Source organism: Medicago sativa, chromosome 5, assembly GCF_051527215.1.
Source record: "Medicago sativa cultivar Bolivia chromosome 5, Bolivia_mono, whole genome shotgun sequence".
Taxonomy (NCBI): domain Eukaryota; kingdom Viridiplantae; phylum Streptophyta; class Magnoliopsida; order Fabales; family Fabaceae; genus Medicago; species Medicago sativa.
Genome location: NC_140753.1, coordinates 46,687,103 through 46,714,558, shown reverse-complemented (window position 1 = coordinate 46,714,558; position 27,456 = coordinate 46,687,103). Strand labels below are relative to the sequence as shown.

The 27,456-nt window shown below is 33.8% G+C and overlaps 1 pseudogene; it reads right to left on the bottom strand.

Moving 5' to 3' along the window:
* Positions 1-432: 432 nt before the first annotated feature.
* On the bottom strand, positions 433-24,089 carry LOC146922469 (putative ubiquitin-conjugating enzyme E2 38; annotated as a pseudogene).
* Positions 24,090-27,456: the final 3,367 nt, after the last annotated feature.

The window sequence follows — 27,456 nt, the reverse complement described above, 5'->3', positions numbered from 1 at the left end:
GTCTTTATTATAAAAACATTTAATTATTTAGATTCATTGAATGATTGACGTATTTAATCTTTTTTTTGTGGCTGGGGTTCGAACCCCGGACCTTGCATATTTTTATGCATCATACACATTTAATGATTAATTTTTTTTATTATAAAATTCATTTTTATAAACAAATAATTTTATAAATAAATAACACATATAGTGCTAATTTTTATAAATAATTCATTTTAAGTCGTAACTAATAAAACATAAATGCAGAAATTCATACAAAATTACACAAAAGCATCCATGACAAATACATTAAATAAATCCATAACAAAGACAAGTCTTCTTAATACAAGTCCATTCAAAAAAAAAACAAATTTTCTTAATACAAAATAAACTCATCAAGTCTCAAAGTTCAAACTTCTAATTCAAACATATTCTCATGCAATCAAATGATCAACCATGGATGTCTGTTGATTCATTAGCACCACTATAAATATTCACATCTTGTGGAAATGAATCCAAATTAAGTCCTTCCTCTTCGACTCCATTGGTAAGTAGTTGTGCACCTAAACAACAGTAAACAAATCATTAAGTTTAGCATATCAATAAACTAACCTACCATAATAAAAAAAATGCACGTTAGTAATATCTCATTCTCATTAAAACTTCATTGTCTAAACCAACTATGGGAATTGATTCCTCATTGTAAAGAAAAGTTTCGATCTCATTGGAATCAAGAATATTATTCTCATTAAAACTTCATTGTCTAAACCCACTATGGGTATTGATTCCTCATTGCAAAGAAAAGTTTCGATCTCATTGGAATCAAGAATAAGGGGTAGAATTTGTTTCACTAGGGATTCAAAATTCAATGTCTTGTATCCTCTCATAGTCAATAATTCGCCCCGACGAGTTATGACAGTCCGTAACTTGTAAAAATGGCATTTCTAGCCCAAAAACCTCAAAACCAAGTGACCCAAAGTTTATTTTAACTCTATAGATCATAGATACCTGAAAAACATTCATATGACAAGTATTTACATGATTAGCATGCATGACATGAAAAGGGGCAACTAATCACAATACACAAAACCCTAGAATTCATGTTTTCCTTTCACAATTAAACACATAATCCCAAAGGTGGGTTCTATCCAAGAACTCACCTTAACATAATCTTGCAATTGCTTCAAGCTTCAAGCTTCTTAGCTTCAAACCCTAACTCTTGATGCTCTTGTTCAATATATTCCAATTCCAAAACCATTCCATTTCTTGTTGCTTCTTGCTTGCTAAGCCACCATGATCCATGTTTGTTAATCAATTTCATCTAGTTTCAATTGAATGGTGGATTAGAGGGAGAGAGAGAGAGAGGGCGATGGTGTAGAGAGAAGGAGAAGAGAATTCCAAACTCCAAAACTAGAGAGAGGAAGAGCATGAGATAATGAAGATTTTGTGCCCAAAATCACTTATATACCCCTTTGCGTGAAAGTACCATTATGCCTTTCGCCTTAAACGTGTATATGCTAACACCGATGATTAATTCGTGTTTATTCGACACCGTTACTTAACTCGTGCTTGTACTGATGTCGTTAATAAACATTCTCGGTCATACTTAATTTCAATGAACTTTTATCCTCTCGACACATTTGACTGGTAAAATTTCCAATATCGACGAGTGGGATATTACAATTATGGTCATACCGATTGAAATTTTCATTCGTTTGCCGGGAACTGGCCCCGACCTTCCCTTGCTCGTGCCCAAGCCACGGGAAGGTGGCATACGTGATGTTTTGCAATTCGGAAGGTAAAAGGGGGTTAATTTTTTCGTTTCTTCGGCTATTGACGCTTAAAATATTCGTAATTAACTCATCCCGCGTGCAAAAACACCCAAATTTCTCGGAGGAGGTCCTTATGATGACCTTAACATGGTTGAATTTTTGGGGAACAAAATTTGGCCCGTGGATGGATGCGCGTTTTAAAAAAAATTGCGATTTTGCACGTATCGGTTGAAAAATCAAAATCAATTGAAACGTTGTTGGAATTCTACCAAACTTTGCAAATCCTCTATATGTATTGTTATTGAGGTGTACTGAAAAAATAGCTCAAAATTTGATTTCTAGGTCGATGTTTTGGTTTCTTAAGTTTTTGGTGCGTCAAAAATTCATATTTAATTCGTCCATTGTCGGAAAATTCTAATTTTTTTGTGGGAGATGATGTTTTTATGTCCCTAACATGCCTGCAAAAAATTGTGAAAAAGTTCAACCTCTAGGTCATTTTTTCGAGTCTTTATGCTTGCGGGGAAAATTGATCATTGTTTCTACAAACAGATTTGCCACATTAAGTATATATAAGAGGAGCACCTTGATGGGTCGTAGCCGGGGGCAAGCACGGGTGGGGGGCTTACCGCACATGCTCATACCAAATAACGTCGGGGGATTCGTAGGCAAAAATCTCTCTCGCACGCCCGGTCCCGGCCACGACAAGGTGGCATACGTGATGTTTTCAATTCGGGAGGTAAAACGGGGGGTAAATTTTTCCGATTCTTCAAATTGTTGACGCTTAAAATATTCGTAATTCACTCATCCCGCGTGCAAAAACACAAAAATTTCTTGGAGGAGGTCCTTATGATCTCCTAAACATGCTTGAATTTTTGGGGAACAAAATTTGGCCCGTGGATGGATGCGCGTTTTGAAACAAATGGCGATTCGCGCGTTTCGGTCAAAAAATCAAAATAAATCAAAACATTGTTGGAATTCTACCAAAATTTTCAGATCCTCTATATGTATTGTTATTGAGGTTTCGGCAAAAAATCAGCTCAAAATTTGATTTCTAGGTCGATGTTTTGATGTTTTGGTTTCTTGAGTTTTTGGCGCGTCAAAAATTCATATTTAATTCTTCACTTGTCGGAAAATTCTAATTTTTTGTGGGAGATGATGTTTTTATGTTCCTAACATGCCTGCAAAAAATTGTGAAAAAGTTCAACCTCTAGGTCATTTTTTCGAGTCTTTATGCCTGCATGGAAAATTGACCATTTTTTCTACAAAACGGGATTTGGCACATCAAGCATATACGGGGGAGCACCTTGATGGGTCATGGATGGGGCAAGCACGGCTGGGGGGCTTACTGCACGTACGGGAGGGATTCGTAGGCAAAAATCTCTCTCGCGCTGCGGTCCCGGCCACGGCAAGGTGGCATACGTGATGTTTTCAATTCGGGAGGTAAAAGGGGGTTAATATTTCCGTTTCTTCTTGTTGACGCTTAAAATATTCGTAATTCACTCATCCCGCGTGCAAAAAGCCAAAATTTCTTGGAGGAGGTCCATATGATTTCCTAAACGTGCTTGAATTTTTGGAGAACAAAATTTGGCCCGTGGATGGATGCGCATTTGGAAAGAAATGGCGATTTTACGCGCTTCGGTCGAAAAATCAAAATAAATCGAAACGTTGTTGGAATTCTACCAAACTTTTCAGATCCTCTATATGTATTGTTATTGAAGTTTCTGCAAAAAAAAATCAGTTAAAATTCGATTTCTAGGTCGATGTTTTGATGTTTTGGTTTCTTGAGTTTTTGGCGCGTAAAAAATTCATATTTAATTCGTCCTTTTTAGAAAATTCTAATTTTTTATGGGAGATGATGTTTTTATGTCCCTAATATGCCTCGCAAAAAATTGTGAAAAAGTTCAACCTCTAGGTCATTTTTCGAGACTTTATGCTGCGGGGAAAATTGACCATTTTTTCTACAAAACGGGATTTGGCACATCAAACATATATAGGGGGAGCACTTTGATGGGTCATGGCTGGGGGGCAAGCACTGCAGGGGCTTACCGCACGTGCTCATGCCAAATAACGTCAGTCCTAGCCACGGCAAGGTGGCATACGTGATGTTTTCAATTCGGGAGGTAAGGGGGGGGGGGGTTAATTTTTCCGTTTCTTCGCCGTTGACGCTTAAAATATTCGTAATTCACTCATCCCGCGTGCAAAAACGTCAAAATTTCTTGGAGGAGGTCCTTATGATCTCCTAAACATGCTTGAATTTTTGGGGGAACAAAATTTGGCCCGTGGATGGATGCGCGTTTGGAAAAAAATGGCGATTTTGCGCGTTTCGGTCGAAAAATCAAAATAAATCGAAACTTTATTGGAGTTCTACCAAACTTTGTAGATCCGCTATATGGATTGTTATTGAGGTGTCTTCAAAAAATCAGCTCAAAATTCGATTTCTAGGGATGTTTTGATGTTTTGGTTTCTTGAGTTTTTGGAGCGTCAAAAATTCATATTTAATTCGTCCCTTGTTGGAAAATTCTAATTTTTTGTGGGAGATGATGTTTTAATGTCCCTAACATGCCTGCAAAAAGTTGTGAAAAAGTTCAACCTCTAAGTCAATTTTTCGAGACTTTATGCACTGCAGGGAAAATTGACCATTTTTTCTACAAAACTCGATTTGGCACATCAAGCATATATAGGGGGAGCACCTTGATGGGTCATTGTTGGGCATGGTGGGGATTGTACGGGGCGCACCTAGGCAGCATCGGCCTTTCCCTAACAAGCTGCTCCCCACAAATCTCCCATATTTTCATTAATTTGAGCACTTTTCTTCAAATATTTTTGACAAATTCGTATATTTTTAATGAATTTGGGGGAAATTTGGTGGCAAAGAGGGGGAAGTCTTGCTTTTCTTGACTTGGAAAGGCAAATGCCAAACATGCATTTCAACATAGGCCAAACATGTTCTGTCTTGGCTAAACATTGATTTGGTTATGGTAAAGGAAATTTTTTCCCTCTTTCTCATGCCTAGGTACCGGTGCTAGTAGCTAGTCAAAAATATCCAAGCCGATCCCTACTCGAAAGATCTTGTGCGCTTGTAACGGTGTGGATTTGCTTACAAAATTCTTTGGTGGCATTGAATTTTGGTTGGCTCACGTTCTTGAAATCTTTATTGTGTTTGAGATCGAGTTGATGTGCATGTCAAAAAACATAGCTATGTTGGTTCTTCTTGGAAAAACTTGTGCCCTTATAACGCTGCGTGGTGACTAGCATTTGGGACTATCACTTGCATACAAATTCGTGGAAAAATTCAACCTAGTTCCCATTTTTGAGACACTATGCCTGCAGGGAAATTTTACACTTTTTTCTACAAAATTGGATTTGGCACATCAAGCATATATAGGGGGATCACCTTGATGGGTCATAGGCGGCTAGGCACCCTCAACCTTTCCCTATCAAGCTGCTCCCCTCAAATCTCCCACATTTTCATGAATTTGAGCATTTTTCTTCAAATATTTTTGATGAATTCGTATCTTTTTAATGAATTTGGGGGAGATTTGGTGGCAAAGAGGGGGAACTCTTCTTTGTTTTTGACTTGGACAAGGCCCATCCCAAACCTGCATTTCAACATAGGCCAAACATGCTTTGTCTTGGAAAAACTTGGGCCCTGTAATGTTGCGCGGTCACTAGAATTTGCTTACTTGCATTTGGGACTAGCATTTGCTTAAAAAATCATGGAAAACTTCAACCTAGTTCCCATTTTTTAGGCTGTATGCTTGTAGGGAAATTTTAAACTTTTTCTACAAAACTAGATTTGGCACTTCAAGCGTATATAGGGGGAACACCTGGATGGGGCCGGGCATGGTAGGGGCCCATCTGGCGCCTGCCTAGGCACTCCCGGCCATTCCCAACTAGCTACTTCCCTCAAATCTTCCCCATTTTTCATCAATTTTGAGCCCTTTTCATCAAATATTTTTGATAAATTCGGATCTTTTTGATGAATTTTGGGGAGATTTGGTGGCAAAGAGGGGGAATTCTTGTTGTGCTTGACTTTGGACAAACTTTACCTTTGTCATGGGAGAGTAAGATTGATGTATCTTATCCGTGTCCCGTCGGTCGCCTAGTCCCCCGGCTTGGGAATGAGGGGTCGTCCGTTCATGAATTGGGCAGCCAAACATGCGGTTTAACATGTTGTTTATGCATTGTCTTGGCTAAACACTGTCTTGGTTATGTAAAGAAAAATGTCTCCCTTTTTTTCATGCCCGTGTATGGTGTTGGTCCCTTCTTGGAAAAACTTGTGCTTAATGCTGTGGGGTGACTATTTGATTACTTCTAGTGTAGGTTAATAAACATAGATGGCTGGTCCCTTATTGGACAATTTGTGCCTTTGTAATGTTGTGGTGTGACTAGCACTTGCTTACTTGCGGTGCGGGTCGATAAACATAGCCGTGTTGGTTCATTTCTTGGAATAACTTGTGCGTCTCTTTAATTTTCATGCTTAGTGAGGCGGAGTTGGCGTTGTTTGATGCTTCCATATGCTTGCGTGCCTTGGCTTTGTGGGGGTGTGGGACATTCGCGATGTTGGTTCTTGGCGACGCGCGGGCATATGATTGGTAGCATGGATGTACGTGTATGATGGCATGTTAGACTTTTAACCATCCCACACCATTCCTTTTTGTTGTGAGTGGCTTTTGAGTTTAAATGTATGATTTGCTTAGATCTCCTATGTGGTGCCTTTGTGGTGCACATGTATTCATTGATTTCTCGGATGCGGTGCTTCGAGATGACCTTTGGTTTATCCATTTATGTCTCTAATTAATTAATTGTTGCCTTAAATTATGCTCGCTATATTTAGGGTTCGATTCCAGAGATCCTGCTTGAGAAATGGCTACTACATGTGTACAAGGAAGGTTGCGGGCGTTCAAATTACCCAATACTAACACGGAGGGGTGACTTCGGTATGCATTGGTAGGCATAGGCCAAACATCAAGTTCAAAATTTCTTTATGGGTCTTGACTTAGGTAGCATAAGCCAAACTTGCAATTCATTTCAAAGTTTATTCATACTATATGTTGGGCAAGCAAACACGGGCTTAGTAAACCATATCTAATATATGTTATATATGTCTAAGTATCATGTCTAAGTATCGGCAAAAAGCAAAATGAAATGAAATAATCCATGAGCATATGGATCTAGGTAAATCTAATAACGAAATTAGTACTACTTTGTTTTCTTCTTCTTTTGTTTTCTATTGTCTCCCTTTCTGAAATATATGCCTTCCTTTGTGTACACGTTCCTCCACTTTTGGACAAACAGGAATTTGTTGCTTGGAGTTTTGGTATTTCCTCCGAGTTTGTAATTAGATGGTGCAACGTTGACTCTGTAAGATCAACGGCGTCGGTAACACCTTTTTTGAATACGACACTAACTATGGCTAAAGCATGTTCCTTGTCATCTAATTTGATCTCCTCTTTTAGTCTTTCTCCTTCCAATTTCGAGACTTTCTCGGTGAGCATCGATTAGGTCCGAATAGCTTGATATCTTGCGGTAATTCGGTTACAACTTTGTGAATTGAAAGTAGAAATGTATTTAATCGGTAAAGCGTAACTATAACAACCTTCATAAAAAACTATCACAAAGCAGGACTAACCTTTTCCCAAGCCGCTCGCTTATTCGTATGCATACTCTTAGATTCGTTTGCTATTTTGATGTGGTCTTCTTTAAGAATCTTTGCCGCTTTGCATGAGGTGAATTTCGAACACCTTGGAGTTATTCTTCTTGTTGCTTTTCTTCTTTTGTATTCCAAATCTTGTGATATCTCTTGTGTTATTTTTTGAGGCACTTTGCTTGTTGTATGAATGCATGTTGCACACAGGTAGTAGAATGTCTCACTTGTATTCTATGGGAAAATGTTCGGTGTAGGATTGTGGTATGCTTTGAAACTTTTCTAAAATACGGTTGTTGGAGCAAATATTATAGATTCCCTTGTTGTTCACATCTTCGTTCAAGGTTTTCTTGCCCTTCTTCTTTATCAAGTCCTTTTGGTCCCGGTTGGTTTTTGCACGGATGAAGTTCTTTTGGGAATTTTCATGTATATCGGCCGGCTTATCCTGCAATTCTGTCACCATGTTTATGCTAAAACAATCAAGTCTGCGAAATTTTGGCGAAGGCAAGCATTCAAATCATTAGCCAGGTCATTCGGACTACTCGGATCAATAATAATTCTACTCTTGGACTCCGAGTTTAGTTTAATGAATTTTTCCAAACTTGTAATGTGGCTCTTAAGAATAGGGGAAGGCTTCTTCAATGTGTTGTAGACTTCATTCAGCTGTAGTCCTTCTACTACCATTCCTTGAGCCATTTTCCACACATGGTTACTATCAATGGTGTACTCTAAACCTTCATCGTGAGACCTTGCACGAAGAGAAATATATCGTGATAAATATATCTTATTTAGTAAACTTTACGAAAGTAACCGCATAGTAACTACATAGTATCACTTACTAAAATCTCCCTCCAGGTACATAATATTGTCAACACACTCAACATTTTCTCGAAATAAGTATATTCGTTGTTAGTTAGACATGTAACTAGCGGGATTCAAAACATGCATCTATACTTATATAAGTGAATACGGCTAGCGGGATTGTAGTCATAACAAGGTTTATTTTATTTAGTTGTTATGATACATGGATTATACTATACAACGAGGTTTACTAAACATGTATCATAGCTAGCGGGATTTATCTAAGTGAATATTGCTTTGCTAGAAGGATTACATGGATTATCTTGTACGAGTTTACTAAACATGAATCATAACAACTAAATATCTACTAGCGGGATTATAGGCAAAACATATATCATAACCACTAGCAGAATTTATATAAGTAGTGAATACTAACCTCATGAAAAGCGGGATTTATGGTGGCCGGTTCTTTTGTGTTTGCTACGATTATCTTTTGTGCCGAGGTCATGTTTCTTTCTTTTTGATACAAACTTTTGCATAGAACATTCGACTTGTCCCATATTTGTTTTAACACACCCTCTTCGCTTTTGCTTAAGTGTGACACTAATACGAAGTTCCAATGTTACCTTTTCATAGATTCCTTTTGTTAGCTTCTGCTAAGTTTCTCAAATATATGCTTCATTTTTTTAGAGTATGTTATCCTCATTTTTTAACAATTACAAAAAAAAAATTGAAACGGTATTCAAGCGAATTTTAGACCAAGAGGTTAATAACTCCACTAAGGATCCTTTTGAATACGATGATGCTTGCTCAAGGAATCCCCAACAAAGTTGATATTACTAAGGTTGTAGTTGTAAGAACAGAGAAACAACCGAACATATTGATTGACATGCTAAGGACACGTAAAATTTTCGGATTGGATTTGAAACATAGCGAGGTCCATATAATTTCTAGGCATTGTATCTCTCATGCAAATTTCGTTTTCTAATAATGATTTTGTTATAGATACTTTACTGCTGCATGATTCTATTCATAAAATGAAACATATATTGGAGGATGTCAATGTTTGTAAAGTGATACATGGAGGAGCTAATGATATCCATTGGCTCCGGAAGAGATTACAATGTCTACATAACAAATGTTTTCGATACACACCTTGCATGCCTTGAACTCAACAAAATGGAGTCCTCTTACAATTATCATTGACAAATGTTTGTATTTTTTCTTTAAATTCATAAATAATAAATATGTAACAAGTGCTTGATTTTTTACATTAAACTGTAATTACTATATTATTATTATTATTATTATTTAGATGATACATAAAAAATTCAATTTAATCGATTTTTTTGGGAATCAATTTAAGTGATTATTAACATTTGAATAGTTGTTCCTTCAAAAAAAACATTTGAATAGTTGTTACTAAATATTATGAAGTAACGAGACTAAAAATATGTCAAAATACTATAAATATGACATTCATTTGTCCCGTGTTTTATACGTACCATTGACACACATTTATATTTTTATATCAATTTATACAAAATAAATAGGTATCACATGCATTATTTTTATAGTAATAAATTAAAATTACTACATTATAATTATTCTTATTTTTTTCTCTCAAAAAAAAATTATTCTTATATTTTTAAATTACATAAAAAACACTCAATTTAACTAATTTATTAACATTGGGATAATTTTTTTAGGGATAACATTGGGATAGTTGTAACCAAATATTAAATAGTGGTGAACTAAAAATATGTCAAAATCATACAAATTGATAAAGATGGTGTTAATGTGTTCGTTTTTTTTATGTACATGATTAATTAGTGGTCGAATGTTGACCCATGTATGAATTGTGCAACAATATAATTTAGTTACTCATTCATTAATGACTAATATTTATCCAATGTTTTTTATAGTCATTATTCCAAATGGTTCTTTTTTAAGTGTCTTTTTACAATTTTAACACAAAAATAGCAAAATGTATTTTTGCAAATTTTTTTCCTATTATACCTTCATTTTAATCCACTAATAATTTCCTATTTTTTTCACCCATTTTTATTTCCAATAAATTTCATATGTAACAAACAATTGTTATTTACTACTCTCTTTCTTCAACAAGCTCTTGGTAGGCACATCGGTTTATAAAAAAAAATCCAACAAATCTCTATTTTTTTGTGTGCTTTATCTTATCTCGTAACAAACAATTTTCAATTTTCTAACTATTGCACTTAAATTTTTTAACAAGTACTACTCATCTGATTTAAAGAATTTTAACTCTTCATGGAACCATTATCATAGGTAACAAAATTTCATAGGTAACAAAATTTTGTTTAAATTTGAAGATAACAAGAAACAAATTTTGTTTTAAAGCAAAACAAACGAACTTTGTTTTAAAAAAAAACTTTAGTTTTCAAAATATATAGCATTAATTAGTTTTATTGAAAAAATATAAGAGTAATTGACAAATGGTAGAATTGACAAATTGTATTCTTAAAATACCAAAACGACAGTTAAATAGGAACAAAAAATTCACCTTAAAAAGATACTTAAAAAGGAACGAGAGGGAGTAATAATTAATAATCAATAGCAATGAAAAAAATGATTCTATAATATGATATTAATATTAACAAAAAAACAGAGGCAAATTATTTAAAAGAAAATCTTTAAAATATGTAATTTTCTGAAAAGAAAAACCTATAATGCTCATTCTATAAGAAAAAACATTCACAATAGGGAAATATATGTAATAGGGGTTATAATTGTACTAAAAAAAGATCGGATGTAACGGGTTAGAATTTACACTCACTTTGATTTACATATAATATTTATTATCATATGACATGCATGACTCATTAAGTTATATTTAATACATGAAGAAATGAAAAGATATTTTGGTTGTATGATGCATGTAGTTGGTAGTGTTTTTTGTTATTAACATGCATGACTCTAAGGGTCATCTTTTATACATTTGTTTAAGAGAATATTTTTTTTGGTAGTGAGTTTAAGAGAATATTTATAGATGAGGACGAAAGATAAGTGTATGATTTATTTAATATTAAAATTTGCTTTTTAATTTAAACTTAATGATATATTTATTATTTTTATCTTTTTAAATTTATATTCATAACAAATAAATTTCTAAATTAAAAGCAAAATTCTTATCTTACTTGTATAAATGGAATGCATGGTTTGGGGTGACTTTTTCACTTTCAATTATACCCCTAAAAAATTTGTTTATACGAATTCTATATTGTTGTTGATGTCATTGAGAAAAATAAAAATTTATATTATATTTGCTACATTGTTGGTGTCGTTGAAAAAAGATAAATATAATTTATTACACTATAAAAGTGCAACATATCTATATGTGTGATTGTAATCAAAAGTTCATAAAAACTACTATTCATTAAAAAGTTGACGCCGCTAGTATGCATAATTAGCAAAAGCCAAAATGCCGATTAAGTGTAATCTATTTTTATATATTTATCATGATCTATGTTGTTTGAATCAAATCAAAGTATAATTACATTTTATAATGTTACATATCATCAATTACATTCCTTTGCATTGCCAAATTGGATGGAAACTTAAAGTGTGCCTATGCATTTCATCTTATGAAGATTGTTGAAGATATGTATATAACTGAACTTGTGCAAAAGTTCAATGATTATGACATAGTTTGTGCTACTTGGTATTCGACGTCCTCGACATAACCATGATTTAATTAGACCGCATTTGATTGTGACTGTCTATAATATCAAAGATCAAAATGTTTATAAATAAACAATTGTTAAAAAAATAATACAAATGATAACCAACAAAAAATTATTGGCTATTACCTTACACTTATATCGCATATTTCATGAGATATGGAGTGATTGCATTGCCTATAGTGTCTAATTAGTGACTATTTAGGAATTTAATTTGTTTTATTTGTTATTTATTTTAAACTAGTAATGCCGGTAGGATTTTAATTTGTTTTAATTGTTATTTATTTTGAACTAGCAACGCTTGTTATGGTTGTTTTGTGGAACATCTGGTGTAAAGATACAAGAGGATACAATGTTAATTAAGAAGGATGATGGCGATGTATAAAGATGCAGGCTACGAAGGAATCTAGAGTTCTATCGTGCTAGGGCGTCCGGTACGGGTGTACGAACTCTTAGGTCCCTTGTCTACCGTTGATTAGCGATGAAGTTCAATGAGCCGCCTAATGATTGTTGTATGAGGAATAAAAGAATATACCAAGTACCAAAAGGATAAGCAAGGACGTGTGATAGGAGAAATTATCAAAGGGCATAATTTTTAATGGTTGGACTTGTACTATAAAAGGACAATCATATGTTGATGTTAGGGGTCCAAAATTTGTTAGTTTGAATTGAGCAGCCATGTTCCAGCTACGATTAGCAGCCACTAGTGTTCTCGCTCCATCTCAACTCCTCCATAGATGAGCATGACTGCTAGTTCTTAGTGGAGTAGAGTTATGATTACTTTGGTGGTGCAAAATGCTCACCTTTTTTTTTTGGAGTGTAATCATTTTCTAACTCTTGTTTCTCTATTAATATAACTATTATATCTTCATCCATTTCTTCTTTACTTTATGTATTTGTGGTTAAGCTCATCATGAGCTAAACCCCTTTAGTGGTTTAGATATGATGAGGTTATGATTATATTGCATAAGGTTAGAAAGTTACAACTTCAAACTTCTTTTAAAAAAATTGTTTTCACGCTAATCTTTGAAAGTAAAACATGATCACTTTTACATTTATTGCCCAATTCCTTGAAACTAGAAGGGGATATAAATAGAGTTGTTTGTTTACTATGAATTATGTCCTTGAAACCTGTAGGAGATGTGAACTTAAAAGACTGCTTGATATGGCCAAGATCTTTAAGTGAAAAGAGCAAAGATCTATCTAGATTTCTTGTCATGAGCAAAAGGGTCAATCTCTCCATAAATGAAGAGCCACCGAGACCTAACCTAGTAATGTTGTATGTTAGATACCGTGATAGAACCCTGGAAGGTGTGTCAAATCGTGTCTAACAAGATCGTTGAGTTGGAAAACCTCTAAAACCACCAAGTTGCCAGGAAGCTATACAAAGCTTTATCTCTCTACCGTTGCAAAACCATTTCATGACTAAATCATTGATCTAAACCACACTTTTATTGAAAACTTAATGTTAATGTACTTCAATCTTGTTTGTGTTGTGCAAGTAAATGATTGGCTTTTATTTAGAAGGCCATTATCTATAAGAAATTCAACCCTTAAAGGTTAATAAGTGGGGTATCCGAGATTCGAACCCCGCCCCCGCAACTGCAACGTCCTCACCAACCGAGGTATATGCTCACCGAGGACTAGGTTAGAATGAGACGGGTGACACCTAGTCCGCGAAAATTATATATGTGTACTTTTGTTTGAATTTGGTTTCGATTTCAATTTTTCATGAGAAAAGGTTACAAAGGACTATGGTTGGTGGTACTAATCTTGTATGTTTTGATATTGTAATTATATATGTGTCCTGTTTCCAAAAACTATACACCGAGTTTCAAAAAAAAAAAGACTTTATTTAGGTACGATGGGATGATGGAATTTAAGGATTTTGGGTTATCCCGTATGGATAAACATTTTTATTTGTAGCTTATAGCATAAACGCACAAAAGCACTTATTATTTATAAACTATTTTAAAAAGCGAAATCTATTTTATGTTGGTTTACCGTAGTGAAAATCACTTCTTTGAAAAAAAAAATCATTTGTAAGAGTAGCCGCCCTAAACAACTTCTCATTTGAATATGTTTTTGATATAGATGTCATTTCAATTATTTTTTCTGTAATTGAAGTCCTAGAATTGAACGTGTACGAGGGAAGTAATTTATACCATTCATCAAGTTGTTGTTTGTATACGATGTTATTTTTCGTTTCTTGCAATAGATTGATGTTATCTTTTTGAACTTGTTGGAAAAAGGTTTCGACCAAGAAGTGGAATTGAGTCTTCTAATTGTAACTCTTAGGTATCATGTGATTTAATCAATGTTGACTGTCATGGCTCTTATCAATCATATGAAGATGATAACTGAATTGGTATCTTTTTGTATGAATATACGAATGTAGATTAATATGCTTTTTCACAAGAACAATTATATAAGAACACTTGGGTCGGTCTCGGTCGTGATGACTTGGGTTCTTGGAGTGTGCTCTTCTTCGAGATATAGGGTTCGATCATCCTCGGTGTCAATTATGGTGGACTAGTTTAACCTTCTTGGGTTCTTGATGTGGAACTATTGTTTTCTAATACTTTAATATAATTCTATGCTCTTTTATTTTCTTTATTAATTAAGCCTTATGAATGTGTCCCATAATATATCCTTTTTGTTTCGATAAAATGTGATTGTAATTTGATATTGTAGGGGATTTGGCATGATGTGATTAACATCGATGATTGTGATGACTACGATGATTTTGTGATAATTAGTGAAGACGTTAGTAAAACTAACAAGGGGAAGACAATTGAAACCATTCATAAACTCGTGGTATGTATACAATATTATCATTTTTTTCCAGATCCTTTTTTGGGATATGTTTAATTACGTGTTTTACTTCATGTTCTTGAAGCCTCGGTTACCGTTTGATATCACGAAATTTCAAATAAGTATGCTTTATGACAGGCACACTCGGATAATGTCGACATATCTAGTGGAATTGCGGCACCAGAATCTGACATAATCTTGAAGGAAAGTAAATTAGAAATGCAACCAAAATCTACATATAGTCATGTGAAAGATATCCTAGTAACAAAAGAGGACAGTTCAAATTTGTAAGTCAAAATGGACTCTAGAATAGGGTTGGCTACTCCTCAATTATTTTCACGAGCGAGAGGCCCTAGTAAAAGAAATCAACTACATCAAAGCGCAGCGGGGATGATTCGAATACTCCATTAGGAGAACTAATTGCTAAAGCATTGAATTCCAAGACTTATTCAAAAGCTTTACAATTCCAAAAAAAAAACTGCAAGAAAGGCATTGAGTGATGATGCTCACCGTCTAAACCCAAGACGTGCTAAGGTAATTCTTTTATATCTATACTATATATAAAGAAAATAACCTCTTTCAACTCATTTGGGCTGACTTTTTCTCTTTCCAAAAATACCTTCAATTTTCAAGTACAAATAACACTTATAACAAATAGATAAGAATAAATTCAAATATTAAAAAAAATGTAACAAACACGATATGAATATATATATATATATATATATATATATATATATATATATATATAGTTTGTTTTACTTTGTCATTTAAAATGTGTAATGAGTGTTACTTTTCCATTATCCCAATTATTCCCTTAAACAATTTTTTCTATATAAAGATATTTGTTGGTGTCAAAAAAAAAAATTATACTATTTTGTTATATTGTTGGTGTCGTTTGAAATAGATAATCATGGTTAGTTTGATTTGCTATAAACAAACATTTATATTTTTAGTTTTAATCAAAATCAAAATTTCATAAATAAAGACCATTCATAATTTTCAAAAGTTAAAAGAGCGGAAAATTGGGCACTTGAGTGAATTTTCTGCGATTTACACTTCTCTCAATATAAGTTCGTACATCGATAAAAATATCAACCGCCAAATACATATATACGATAAGTATTTGAAAACATAGAATATCTTCATCTAGTACAAGACGAGCTCTTGACGAAAATCCATTCGACCGTATATCCGTATCCTCTTGATACGAGCAACCCGATTCGTAAAATAAATAAAAGGATTGGGATGAGACAGAATGTCTCGGTGAGTTCCACCTATCCTAGGCTATAGGCAATCTCGGGGGGAAACCTACAATCCATCTGACTATACTCAACCCATTTCGGGTTTATACGTGCGTGTGTGCTCTACATACCCGAACGACCATGTGGTACTAAGATCGTTATATGAACTATCTAACATATTTACGAAAAGCCGGACGATCGGGGAGACTAGGATCGTCATTTGTATGCTATTATAAGCCTGATCGATGCAAATGCATATATATGTTCTAATTCATAAATTGTTCATATAATGTTAGAAAGTTAGCGTTGAACAAACATAATTATACGAGTTGATTTTACGGAATGGATCCCGAGTGGAGAAACCCCGGTCACCATCCCACTTTGCTATCCGAGTGAAAATTCCTATCTAAGGCTAATCACCGAACTCCTCTTGTCGTCACGTAGATTTCTCTAGGAAATCCCATTCGGCGTATCCTGGAGCCTCGAAAGACGTGACTTACTTATGCATAATTGAAACATTCGGGATTTGCCTTTTAACCGGGGTTCTAATGTTTCCCGAGTTTGCCCCACTCCGTTTCAATGAAACATTCGGGATTTGCCTTTTACCCGGGGTTCTGATGTTACCCAGTTTGCCCCGCTCCTTTTCATATGCTTTAACCGATGTCTTTACCGTATGCATGTCTGGTGAAATGTCTGCACTATATGCATATCTAATGCATTTCCGTTAATTGTATTCACATACTTGCTTAACCTATTTCTTTAGGTTCTAGGCATATCGTTCTCATATGCCATTCCTAAAAGGATTTCATGATCCTTCTTACCCATGCCTATATTTATACACATATACACTCTGCGGGTGTTAATCGATGACAAGAACGTATATTAATACTTGGTTTACTTTTAACAAGCTTTCGGAAATGCTAAAAGATCCCCGGTCGAGAAAAATGTTCATTGTTAAGAAAATATTAAATTTGTTGTCACGGTGGCTTAGCCACCATCCGGCTCACTTAGCCACCATGACAGAATAGCAATACTCGGAAAAATCATGTTTGAGCATCTATGAGATGCCCAATTGCCTAGGATCACTCTAACAGTTCCAATCGGCATATTTGATTCAAATAATAAAGTTGTAAACCAAGAATAACAAGTTTTGTCAAGCATTAACAGTTGGGCAACTAATATGCATTTTAATAAAATCCTATCAAGTTTACTCACAACATAATCACTTAAACTAACCCAAGGGTGGGTTCTATCTAAAGGAACTCACCTCAACATTTTTTTGAACTCTCCATGATGCCTAAGTCGCAATTAAGCTCATGCGGTGCTCCATAAGCACTTTTCTCCAAAACGACTTAACCGCTATGCTTATGGCTTCTGCAAGCATCAATTCCAAATCCAACCATCAATTTAAATTCTTACCAAGTCTACCAAGTACACCGCACAGTTAATTAGAACCATATATGCTTATAAATATGCTTGAATGGGAAAAGACTTAACTACCCTTCTTTAATTTGAACCATATAATGCTCATCCGATCTCAACTAACTAACACCGCACGGTTAAATATTCCCTGTTACAATTTGCCCTTCATAAATATCTTTTCCTTGATGAGAAATTAGCGGGATGTTACAGAGTTTGTCACTTATTTGCATTGTAAAATTCGAACATAATATGTAGTCTCAATTTTATAATACGAACACCCCAAATAGTAGGGCGTGGTTTTTTTTTCTTTTTCGGATTATTATCCATATACATCCCTCTTGTGCCAATAATTCGGGTAGAACTAGTTCAGATTATATCATCTATCATATGTATTGTATCGGCACAAAGATTATACCTATTTATAACATGGATCGTCAATTTAAGGACCATACTAACTATCCTAACCCTAGTCCTTTTGTTTTAGGTCATTATTATCCGTTTCCGTCGAATCCTAGTCCGAAATCTTGTTTCAAAAGTATTTGATTGGATTATTTTGAAACTTGATTAAAAAATCATAAGAAGAAAAATAAAAACTCCCGTAAAAGGGACTTCTTATAGGACTCCCCTCAAAAATCATTGCAGTAATTAAAAAGTTTAAAACTTGTTACCGCCCCATGATTTTTTTTATCTTGCTAGCATGTCCCAAGGAATAATATATAAAAACACAAGGGACAATACAAATTTCTTCTATTGGAAGAAGTCTTTTAAAAAGTTTGAGTAAATTACACTCCCCTTCCCTCAAAGATGCTTGAATTACACTTGCATCCCCTCTTATGTTAAAATATACACTTCACTCCCTTGAAAAGTAAAATCTACACTCTCATCCCCTATAAGATGTTTGAATTACTACTCTCTCCTTTAATAATTAAATATTCACTACACTTTAATCTATTTTAACATAAATAAATATTTATATGATATATACTAATTTTGAACCACCATTTAAGAAAAATAAATTCATTTCTTTATAATTTAAATGTCAATGATAATTAAATTTAAATATTTTGCTATTAATTTTATAATTTACAGTATAAAATTAACTTTTAAATAATCATATTTTATTGTCCTCGTGAGCTTAACTCAGTTGGTATCGACAATGCATAATATATGCAAGGTCCGGGTTCAAACTCAGACCATCACCAAAAAAAAAATCATACTTTATTATCTTTAGTAATTTTTATACTTTAATTTTATCTATGGTTGTTTCATATTTTATAATAGGGTTTAAAACTATATGTTAATGAAATTGTAAATAAAAAATAGCGAAAAATATGTATTCAAATTTTGATTATATTAAAAATAGACCCGCAATACTATTTTTTTTGAAGTGTGTTAGATTATTTTTTTTGCTAGATTATTAGAAATAAATAAAAAAATATTGAGGGAGTAAAGTGTAGATTTTAACATAAGAGGGGAGGAGAATGTAATTCGAGCTTCTCTTAGGGAAGAGAGTGAAATATTTTCTAATATGTTTTGAATAAGAGGGGAGGGGAGTGTATATTTTAACATAAGTGGGGAGGGAAGTGTAATTCAAGCATCTTTGAAGGGAGGGAGTGTAATTTACTCAAAAAGTTTTCATTATTCAAAATTTTTTTAGAAGGTTTTATTTTGTTAGAAGGTTGAGTATCGGTGTGTTTATAAAACCTTCTAAAAAAATCATACTTTATTATCTTTAGTAATTTTTATACTTTAATTTTATCTATGGTTGTTTCATATTTTATAATAGGGTTTAAAATTATATGTTAATGAAATTGTGAATAAAAAATAGCGAAAAATATGTATTCAAATTTTGATTATATTAAAATAGACCCGCAATACTATTTTTTTGAAGTGTGTTAGATTATTATTTTTTTGCTAGATTATTAGAAATAAATAAAAAAATATTGAGGGTGTAAAGTGTAGATTTTAACATAAGAGTGGAGGAGAATGTAATTCGAGCTCCTCTTAGGGGAAGAGAGTGAAATATTTTCTAATATGTTTTGAATAAGAGGGGAGGGGAGTGTATATTTTAACATAAGTGGGGAGGGAAGTGTAATTCAAGCATCTTTGAAGGGAGGGGAGTGTAATTTACTCAAAAAGTTTTCATTATTCAGAAATTTTTTAGTTAACTTGAGCCAGATATGAAAATGGGTATCGGTGGGATCATCGGTAACTAAGGAGATTTTATTTTGTTAGAAGGTTGAGTATCGGTCCGTTTATGAAAATGGGTATCATTATTCATAATTTTTTTAGAAGGTTTTATTTTCATAGAAGATCTGTTAACTAAGGAATTGCTCACATTCCTTAACTCCAATTCCCGCAAACTCTCTAACAAGCTCTCCCATAAGTCCTCTTAAATTACCCTTAAACTTGAAGCTCTTCGATTTTTCACCCTTAAACTTGCATGCCCTCAGAATATCATGAGCTCGGTCGACAAAATGATCCACAACAAAGTCCTTAAATTCCTGAAACCAAAATCAGCAGTTTAAATTTTACCGTATCCAAGGGACAAGGTAGTATGATTGTTGTGATTTGATAAATTGGATTGCTAAGGAATTCAACATATGATTTCCTTTTTATTATCCTAAACTTGGTCATGAAAAGTTATATACGTATATGATAGATATATCCTCCTAATATAATACACGTAAGATTCTTTGGGTTTGATGGTCGGATGTTTGAAGTATAAAAATGAAGGACGGTTGAGTATTAGAGATCTAAGATTGGTTAATCTTGCCTTTTTGAGAAAGTGGCATCGGAGGTTGATTGTCGGAGGTGAGGCTTTGTGGAAAGATATAACTGGAGCCGAGATATGAAAATGGGTATCGAGTGGGATCATCGTGGAGGACGGGTGGTGGATTTAAGAGGTGTCTAAAACTGGTGGAAGGATATCTCCTTATTGGGAATCTCCGGGAAGGTAGTCTACAAATTTTTAGAATAATTCATGGTTGAGTGCTATTCCTTTGAGGATTCATTTTTTCATGTCGTCTCGTGTTTCTATTCAAAAAGAAGTTAAATTGATTGATATGATTGTGAGATAGGGATATGGGGGTTATCTTTTTGAGTGTGGGATTGTGATTTTGGGAGAGTTGTTCCAAATTTAGAGAGTCCGATCATTTCAGAAAGTGTAGACTTATCATTATATTCTCTAAGGTCAGATTATAGGATCCTTCATAGAAGAGCTGGTGAGGTGGGCAGGAGGTCAAAAGAAATTGTGTCACTCGGTCGAGGGTGTGAGTGTCTTGGTCTCCTGTCAAGGATAAGATTCGACTCGTCGAGAATCTCTCTTCAAGGAGAATTATAGTCGACCCTAGGGATATGTCTTGTTTTTTTTTTTTTAAATATGAGCATGTAGAGTCAACTTGTCACCTTTTTGTCGGATATTGTTTTTTATATGAACGTATGATCTATCTTTTTAATATCTATCTCAAAGATACACAACAATGACGACATTGACGACGACAACAACAACAACAACAAAATTTGTTATATATATATATATATATATATAGAAAAAATTGAACCAAAAATAGAATCAAACCTTTGGCGGACATCTTAACATATATGTCATTTCCCGCAATGTACTAATGAACACCTCCTCGTTGTAACATCGAGCTTCATTTATTAAATTATTAGGAGATACTCCTCTTCCGGTGTCCCAATTATTTAAGGAAGGATTTGCAGTCAATACTAGACCTTGTATGGAAACCAAGACTGTAGAGTTGTGGAAACATGTGGAATCCATGTTTCCGTCTCATAGCTTGGATGAGTGTGAAGTAGACTAAGGCATATACTATGGGGACCAACCCATGGATTTCTTGCACATGATTTGAAATTGACTAGCTGCCATAAAAAAAGTCCATTTAATCATACTATAAAAAGTGTGACGACAACATAATGTAAGTCGATATAGTTTCCTCAACCACTTACCGGCGGTACGATAGGATAATTACTCGAAAAGTAAAGATCTAAAACGAAAAGACCATCATGGTAAGGAGTCCCTTCTGCTCCAATAATAACAGCCCTCAACAGATCCATCCTTGATTCATAAACTCGAACAAATATTGAATCCGATGAGGATAAAAGAAAAAGTCAAAGAAATGGTGATATCTGATCCCACGCGGTAAAGCTTCAAAACGAAATTCTAAACAAACAAACCCGGCAAACCCTCCTCCAAAATCTTCCACTCTTTCTGGATGATTTTAGCCCACTTCTTTGTACGCTGATCAAGAAATAGGTTAATCTTAAACTGATATAAATAAAAGAAGACAATAAACAAAGTGTGTCTTTTAAAGTAACAAGAATATAAAGTTACCGGCTTCATTGAGGATTTCTCATGAACATAGTAATGGTCAAATGTATTACTAATAGTGTCAAATTGTTTAAAACTTTGGAATTTCCTCGTCTTTTCATCTATGAATTTCCTCGTCGAGGATCATTATTATCACTTTTTGATTTGGTGGCAGCCGGTTTCTTGCTCGCATGTAGAAGCTTCCCGACATTTGGATCGCCAACCAAGCTAGTAGACTTTATTGACAAACTCTCAGACTTGGATGCTTCTACACCAAATGAAAGATTCAAATCATGATCATTGTGTTGTGATGCAACTGATTCAACTTGAGAAAATAATCGAGAAGAAGATAACTTTGGTCTAGATGAGTGATCAACATTATTGATTTTGGATTTTGTGAGCTCTAACGACCAAGAAGGTTGAGAGGAGTCAGCCTCATCATTATTTTTAGCATATGAAGATTTGTCATTTGACACATTACTGAAAAGGATTCCAAGCAAAATGTTAAAAAATATTTACAAGTAAGAAAAGATAATATTATCATCAATCTAGTGCAAGAAATGGCAAATAACATCCTATACAAACCACAAATTGATGTTTGGCTTCAATTGTCTTCGCCTTGATATTTTTACCGACTTTTTCACCGATTATAACAAGGTCATCGTAGTCATTATCTTCGTCGTCATTGATAATCACGTCGTGCAAAATGGCCTATAAAATTAAAATACAGTTATGCTTTGTAAAATAACGCTCATTGATGAAACAAGAAGTAAAGTTATTCCAAAAAGCAACTATTATTTTCAAATTGAAACAATCAACCATAGGCCGAGTTTCAACTTATTTTCATAAACTCTCCTAGATAACTCTTTTTGAGTTCGTGTTAGACCTTTTTGGCAAACAAAAAATCAATTTTTAAAATATATAAAACTCTAAGATTAAACTCTAGATTATTAAGTATCAATTCCTTATAATCCATGGAAATAGTTTATACATAAAAAGCACTTATGCTATAAGTTACGTATTAATTCCATCATCCCAACAAGACCTATGTTGCCCAGAATCCTTAAAGACACTAATTTGAAAAACCAATCCTACCATTCCATAGCAAGGGCGATTTTCGGCACTCGAGGTATTCAACGTGAGCCCTAGAGAGAAGCCCACATCTAGGTCCGAAGCTTTCACCATCAAACTTTTATTCTATTTTGAACCCTAAATTATAAGGAAACAAAACAAGATTTAGTGACAAGAAATAAAAGCCATGTATTGCGCTTATCTCATAATAATGAAATTTAAAGAACGGTGAAAGTAAAACGCAAAAGCAACGAAAATAGAAGCATGCATGCATACACCGTTCTTCTCAAAGTCTCTTGATTAGGGTTTCCATTGAAAAAAACCTATAAAAACATGTATGAGGAAGGACGAAAAATTATTGAAACTTATTTTTAATTCAATTTTTTTGAGAGATTAGGAAATTCAAACGAGTGGAATGGACATACACTTGCAATGTAAACTCAACTTTACACTATCATTCAATCAAAGTTTCTTTTGAATACATCAGCATCCAATATGGAAAATTATTTTACCGAAATAATATAATTACCCAGATCAAAGTTCCATATTGTTTCGCAAATATGGAACTATTCCTTACTATATTCTCATTGTCGCAATGCCTGTTGCTAATGGTACAACACGAAAATAAGTACGATTACCTTGAGTGAGTAAAGCTACGATTTTGAGGAAAAGAAGGAAGAAAAAAAACATACCTTGAGAAAAAAGAGCCATGGAAATCGGTGAGCAGCCCTTAGCGAGAGAGAGAGAGACAAGTATATTCAAATGTGGGCTAAATGAAATTTTAGAGCCAAGCCCAAGCCTCCCTCGATATAAATTAAGGCTTACTTTTTCTACCCTATTGGTTTTTCGCGCGCCTTTGTTTCTTCCTAGAATACATTTTGTTTGGAAAATAACATCCGAACCGCATTTCGGATTGTATTTGCCGAACTATCCGAAGGTTAGCAAACTTCATGGTATGATTTCTTGTATTTGTGGATTCAACAATTTTTCAATATATAAAATAATATAAAAGACAATGAGCTTATAAATATATCAAAAAATAATCATATATATCATTATATCAAAAAAAGTTGACTTTATAATATAACACATTTCAACTAATGATATATATTTCAACTAATCTATCCCAAGATCTATGCTACATTCATCAAGATTTAGGATTTCATCCTTTTCAATCTCGACTTCATCTCCAACCTTCTTATCACCAACAACCTTCTCTTGAGGATCAAGGTTTTCAACATACAAATCATCATCTCCTAATACCTCATAACCCGCCGCCCAATTCATCCCATGTTCCGCGTCTTGTCGAAGGTGTTGTCTCCATAGTGGATAAGTGTAAGAGTAGCGGCCCTAAGCAACTTCTCATTACTTGTCACTTTTGTTTAGGTTTGTGGAAATTTGTTAATGGAGATTCCTTTGGGACTCCTTTTTTTACAAAGCTCTGATTTCTGTAGAAACTACAAGCTGAATTTTAACCATGTGTCCAATTTATTAATTTATTTATTTAATTGAAATACCAATAGAAAACTTACTTGTAGTATGTATATTTAAAGCAAGTGGGGTGCATAGACAAAAATACAATATAAGAAAGATGATCTTACCACAGAAGTATTCTGCTTTTTTGTTTATTCTGAAAGATGCACAATCACTGCAAATTTCTTTATCTAAACCAGCCTTTTTAGTTTGTCTTACAAGTGTTTCTGAATTTTCAATTATTCTGAAAGAAGTTTCAAGTGGTCTTATATTATATGAAGAATGTATTTTACATTTGCAGGCCATTTTGCATATTGACAGGTGTGATGACTATAAGGATTTAGTGATAATTGGTGAAAAAGTTGGTAAAAGTAACAAGAGGGAGGTAATTTAAACCATTCATCAAGTTGTGGTGTGTATACAATAATATCATTCATAAAGTTTAAATATATGTTTTGCTTCATGTTCTTGAAACCTGGTTACCCTTTGATAACTTATCATAAGTATGCTTTATGACAGGCACACTCGGATAATGTCGACATATCTCATGGAATTGCGGCACCAGAATCTGACCTAATCGTAAAGGAAAGTAAATTTGAAGTGCAACCAGAAGCTACATATAGTCATCTGAAAGATATCCAAGTACCTAAAGAGGACAATGTTGCTCAATCCTCTCCTCAATTATTTTCACGAGCAGGCTCTAGTAAAAAGAAATCAACTACATCAAAGCGCAGCGGGGATGATTCGAATACTCCATTAGGAGAACTAATTGCTAAAGCATTGAATTCCAAGACTTATTCAAAATCTTTACAAATCAAACACAAAGCTGTTCAAAAGATGAAGAGAAATGTCTTTGGTATTAACTAACCCCAATGGCGAAGATGAATGAATTTATCATGTCTTCTTGTGATTTACGCTTCTCGGAATTTTCTCTTCAATTAATTGGCAGAGAAAATACTGAGGCGTATGATTTACATTTTACTTGACGATCACTTTTAACTGTTTTTCAATATTTTTGCAATGTTGTTGGTTACGACATTTATGCATGTTGTCATCAATTCCTCCAATCTGTTTCAATCACATTATTGGAAGCTTGGTTCATTTGTTTAGTTTAATATTGTTTGTCACAAAGTTTATTGCCAACCTTTATTAACACAAAGAAGAACTGAGTTTTTATTTTCAAGCTTTATTGTCGTGGGACACCAAGTTTATCAATTCAATTATTCATTTATTTGATTTGGTTAATAAGAATAAAATTCCTCTCAATTTGGTTTGCCATTGACATAAAAAATGTCCCCTCAATTTTGCTGCTCATGTTGTACTAGCAAACTCTCGTTTCTAAGTTAAGGGTTTTACTTTTCTCACCACATTCATTTCTCATGCACTACAAGAAATCATTGGAATTTCGAGTCCCATAACTCCTAGGAAAATGTCTGTTTCTCCTCGGAATGTCGCTTTATTCCGAGGAAAATGGGTCCTCGGAAAATCATTGGTTGCAATCCGAGGTTTCGAGGAAATTTCCGAGGAAATAAAGTTTCCGAGGAACAAATGTCCTCGGAATATTGATTTGACAAACACAAAGTAACTAGCGTTTCCGAGGATCTTGTACTCGGAATGTATGTTATTTTTTAATTTTTTTAATTCATAATTAAGCGGCAATATTTGAATATCAAATTAAAAAAGGGCCAAATATTTAAAATTTAAAACACTAAAACACTCCGAGTAAAAAGTTCCTCGGTGTTTATTTTAATTAAAAATAATAAAAAACAGAATTTGATTAAAAAAAGTAAATAAATGGATTTTTTTTTCTTGAAACGGCAAATATTATACTCGTCGAGATTGTACATGTACGGAACACAAAAGCTCGCGGACAAATCTAACAAGATCCTGCTAGTACAATGGAATACTAAAATCCTCTCAAAACAAGAAAATCAGGTGTAATCAAAGAACTTAAACAAAGGTCTAAACCCAAAATCGCCGCTAACGGGCGACAAATCAAGCGTTTTGTTCGAAGAAAATGCCTTTGGGGTTTTCGGATTATTGAATCCGAAATGAGTTTTTTCCCTATTTTTTTATTTTTTTAATTTAAGTAATTTCAGGCTTGATTTTAAAAATAAAAAATGAAAACCGGGATATACACACTTGGCACTCGCCAAATAGCGTTTCTTGAGGTGACAAATCAGCGTTGACTTGGTCAAAATTGGCCAAAAGGACCAAAGTTGCAAAAGAGCTAAATTTTAAGGGGCCAAAATTGTAGTTTTTGTTCATAGGAGGCCAAAATCGCAACTTTTTGAAAGTTAGGGGTGGAAAAATGTAGTTTAGCCTACATAAAAAATGCATCCAATAATGTATTTCTATATCAACTAATAAATATGAAAATACAGAGTTGTCACATTCGTTAAATGATGTGTATGTGTGTAAAATAACTATACACCGAAGCGTAAAACTAATTAAACTCCTAATAATATGAAAATTTTATTATTCAAATAAGAGTTTTTCTTTTTTTGCACATCTTGCAACTTGCGAGAGACTAATCCCTCGAACTTTGCGGGACCTAAGTGAGTGGCAAAGAGATTTAACGTTTCGGCATGTCCAAGACTGAATTTGAACTTGAGATCTATGTTAAGCTAGAATAGACACGTGTTGTGTCATCTCATCTAAACACTCTTGAGTATTCAAAGAAGTGTTTAATTAAACAACGTAATTTATTTTTTTACATTTAAACAAAGTGTGATTAAACTCGAGTGGTTAATAAGCTCCCACTAAAACGAATTGTTTGAGAACTCGTTTCTTACTTAACTTCGGATGATTATAGTTTCTTTTCCTAAGAATCAAATGGTTAAAAGTAAAACAGAAGTTCAATTAAGGTGCACCGACCGTGTAAACCACTTTACAAAGTCGTCCAATAGTATTCTGTCACATCATTTATTTTTTAATGAATGTTTTTTGATTAATAAAAACTAAACTTATGGTCTCCTCTCTCTTTGTGGTCGCCTTTTTTCAACTTATATTCTTTCTTTTTTTAGGAATTCAATTCAATTTATATTCATTCATCGTTCTTCGTATGGTAAACTTATTTTTATAAATATCAAGGAAAATTACATTGACCTCCCTTAAGTTTTCATTGAATGTCACCGTAACGCCCTATTTCTATTAAAGCGAAAAAACACGTGAATATAAC